Here is a 4,649-nt window from a genome sequence, read left to right as displayed (position 1 = left end):
CCCAATTAGCTTAACCCATTGACAACTCTACGTATCCAAAGACATAATTGAAAATTTTGACATAGTAATACTCTCACAAATCCCTTAATATACAAGAATTCTATTTTTTTTTTCTATATATAATAAATCTAAAAGATAATTAATCTCTATATATGGTAAAAAAAAAAAAAAATGCATCTAAGTAAATGTTTGAGTTCACAATTTTTACTATCGAACTCATCACTATTTACTGTTGAGTTCACCACTTTTTATTTACTGTCAAACTCAACCCTTTTTTAATTGTTGTCAAGTTCGTCGTTTTTTTAAATAAAAAGTGGTGAACTCGACACTTGTAAAATCCACTCATTTTCAATTTTTGAGTTCTTCTGACTAAAATACGTGGGAAGATCAACTAAGTGGATCTTTGGTAATGCTTAGAACAACGTTTTTAGTGCTTTTGCGATTTCAAGAGCTCGTTTGGACCTCCCAGACTCGTTTGATAACAAATTGAGGCCTGCTTTTGAGGTCGTCAACAACGATTATGCAAAGCACCTAATGAGGTGCGTTACAAATCAGAAAATGGCGAATTACTTGAACACGAAAGGTCAATAATGCCGTTCAACTTTATTTACATTTCCATAAAAAATCCCTCTTTAGCATTTCGATTCTCAATGGCATTTGGGGTCTTTTTTGTTTGTTTGTGTTTGACTGGTTACATAGGCTGTGGAACCCAGCAAATGGTGATAGGGGGCATTGGACATTTGGACTTACTGATGTTATTTTATTTTGGTGTTTAGATGTGATAATATAATTAAGATCTGTATGGAAAATTTTGTCTTTAATTTATTTTTCTTAAAAGGAAATTTATTTTCTGTTTTAGAATTTCTAAAATAAGATAAATTTTCATTAAAAAAAAACTTTTTGGAGCATGCAGGTTGTCTCAACTAATTATTATTTAATATTTTTTATTTAATTTATTTGCTTGATATGATAAAAATAAAAGTTAGTTTTATAATTTATAAGATTCAATTTATCATAATCTAATTTTTTTTTCCCGTTGACCGAGTGTTTGGGCTAGCTTGTGCGCACCAGTACACCGCGACTAATCTCGGAGAGTACTACCACAACAACCCACCGCCATGGTCCCCCAGTTAAATCATGAGAAAAATCCAAGAGGGGAATTGAACCCGTGACGTGCATCTAACCCACATTTCACGTGCTCGCCCTTACCACTTAGGCAACCCATGGGTGGGTCATAATCTAATATTTTTATTAAACACAAAATGACAATTTTGTAAACAACATAATAATTTTTAATCACAGTTTATCAAACACAATTTTGACCACAAGGTTTTTTCACAGTAATTCCTAATAACTAATAGCTAATAGCTACAACTGTTAGCAACCGTAGAAGCTGACAGTGTTCCAAAGAGGATCTAAAAATTTGAGATAATGATTAGTTTAAATGATTCAACTCAAAAGATCCATTATTGATAGATTTTTATAAAAAAAATTAAGAAAAAAAGTAAAAAAATCTTAAGTTTTTACATATACATTCAAAATATTTAACAAATAGGTTGAAATGACTTCTTATTTCTTAAATCATTTATGACAGAACAGAGTCTCTGAAGTAATTCTCCCATAAAAAATTTAGGTCTCCTATGCCTCATGAATCACTGACATGTTGGAACTCTTATCACTTTGTGTAATACAAAAAATTAAAAATGTATAATGATTTTGCAACTCAACTTGACAAAGTGACTCAAAAACTTAACTGACATGTATCCTATTTTAATTATTAGAATACAATAAAATCTAGTAGTTATTTATATTAGACAATAATTATCAAATTTTAATAAACATCACAATATATTTACAAGACTATATCAAACAAGTTTTTTAGTATTTTAATTTTTTATAACTATTTTTGATAGTTACGTCTTATAAAAGATTCTAATAACAAAAATTAACGACGTTACTAATAGGGATCTAAAGTTTTTGTATCACTATTTGTTAAAATAAATATTAATATATGTTGATTAATATTTATTTAAAATTGATTCAAATAAAATTAATTTAGTTTATTTTAAAATGATATTTTAAAAGTTACTTTATGGTTGGTGTACTTCTTTGTTAAAGAAAAGTAAGTATTTTTAAAAAGAACATTTCTATTGGTTGAAAACTTTTCACATGGATTGAAATTAGTAAAAGTTCTTTTTGACTCATTTTTTCAAATATTTTGTAAATTCCACATTGCTTTTTAAATGTCTTGGAGGGATTTTTAAACCTATAAATAAGAACCTATTCTCAACTCTTTCTTCATTCCAAAGACTCTCTCCTTAAGAGCTCCTAATGGCTTCAAGCTATATGGAAATTTAATAATTCTTTTTTATTTTTTATTTTATATATATAAAATAAGAAGGAAAGAGAGAGAGAGAGAAAAATTAAATATTTAATAGGGCCGTCCAATTTTGGATAGTCACCAAGGCCGATCCGAAAGGTGTCGAAGGGGCCTAAGCCTAAGGGTGTTTAACGGATTCCTTGATCCGAATAGGTGCCTAATAGTTCCAATGGGTTTCATACCTATTGAGATTCAAAAATCATTTACGAATGGGTGTGATTTTTATAATTGTTATCTATTTATGGAGATCAATTCTATTAAAATAAAATAATTCAAAATTTTCTACAAAAAAGAGGCATTCGTGTATCCGAGATTCTGTGTGACAGATTTTCTCAAAATAGTGCAAATTTTGAGGAAATATACAGTTGTGTTAGAATTGGGCTCTGTTGTATCCTGAAGACAAGTTCGCCAGCAACCCATCTGCATCTTCGTGTTCAATCGGAGTAGGGGCGTCTGTTGTCTATAAGACAACATAGATTATTACGTGCCTCAGAGCAATTTTTTCAAGTTCTATTTTTCTAACAATTTATAGACAACACATTATTGCTATAATGGCACAAAACATTAAGTTTATAAATCAAGACCTTGTAAAACTTGATCGTTTTGATGAGTCGAATTTCAAACGATGGCAACAGAAGGTGTTCTTTGTGCTTCGTCAATTTAAGGTCGCTTATGTGCTTACAACAGCATGTCCAACTATTTCAACGAATGCAACTTCTAAATAAATCGACGCTCAACAAAAATGGCAAGATGATGATCTGGATTGTCGAGATCATTTACTTAATGTAATGACTGATAGATTGTTCAACTCGTTTTGTAAGTACACAATTGCTAAAGAATTATGGGACTCACTAGAGAAGAAGTATTTAACCGAAGATACGGGTACAAAATTTTTTTTTGTTTCTAAATCTTTGATTTTAAAATGACAGAAAATAAACATATTCTTGAACAAGTTCAAGAGTTGCAATTTATTGTTACTGAGATAGAGGAAGAAAATATTAAATTCCCGAAAGTTTTCAAGTGGGTGCAATAATCTCCAAATTACCACCCAGTTGGAAAGACTATAGAAAAACTCTGTCTCATAATAACAATTTGCAAACTCTAGATGAGATTTTCAAAAGTTTAAAAATAGAAGAACAAAATAAGATCAAAGATAAAAAAGATGATCGCTCTAAATCAATTAAGGCTCATATAGTTGAGTCTGTAATTCAAGAAAAGAAAAAATATAACAAGCCTTTTATCAATAGAAAATCATTCAAAAAATTTATCAGAAAAATGGTCATGGTCAGTTCAAAAAGAATGAAGGCGACTGTTATGTGTGTGGGAAAAAATGACATTTTGCAAGAGATTGTAGAAAACGTCAAGGTAAAAAATCAAAAATGGAATCTAACATGGTAGGAGATGTAGTGGTTGTCGTTGTGTCTGAAGTAAATATGGTTGAAACAAAAGGACATTGGTGGATCGACTCAGGTGCAACATGACATGCGTCATTTGATAGATCTGCTTTCAAATCATACAAAGTTCAAGATGAAGGACAACTTTACATGGGAAATTCTTCTATCATCAAGATTGCGGGGTCCGGTACTGTGGAACTCAAACTCATTTCTGGAAAGATTCTCTTGTTGAAGGTGTAGACACCCCATTTTTGCATCCGCCTGATTAATCAACTCGTCAACCCGATCGCAATGATTCCCAATGATGGATGTGTATTCTATTGCTTTATTTTGTTACCAGATGTGTTTCAGAAATCCGGATGAGGTATCTCGAACTGACAAAACCTTAGAAACCATGCTACGCTAGGAAAATACGACCCCAGAAACATAGAAATCATCATCTTGTAGACCAAAAAGAAGCTTCACGATAAAAATCACTAAAAATTGATCAAATTACCAAAATACCCCTAAACTCAAGACAACCCTAGAGCCTACGTTACGCTTAAGAAAACCCATTCGAACATATAAAATGACAAATCGGAACCAAATAAATCATTTCACCAATTTTAACAGAATTTGACAAAATTACGAAAATGCCCCTCATAAAGTTCACAATCATTTCACATAAAAATTTTCATAAATGACACAAACCAACATTCTCATTGAATTCCTTACGAAAAGCCGATTCTAAAACATCCTAGAACATTAAAAACCGACTTGAAACGTGAAAAGTCCTCTCCGAGGGCAAAACGGTAATTTCACAATTTTCATAATTAAAAAATTCGAAATTAATAAATAAAATATTAAATAATTAAAGTGAAACATTGATGAAATTA

This window comes from Akebia trifoliata, chromosome 5 (assembly GCF_017979445.1).
Source record: "Akebia trifoliata isolate Shusen 1 chromosome 5, ASM1797944v1, whole genome shotgun sequence".
Lineage (NCBI taxonomy): Eukaryota > Viridiplantae > Streptophyta > Magnoliopsida > Ranunculales > Lardizabalaceae > Akebia > Akebia trifoliata.
This window is presented reverse-complemented; position numbering follows the sequence as displayed.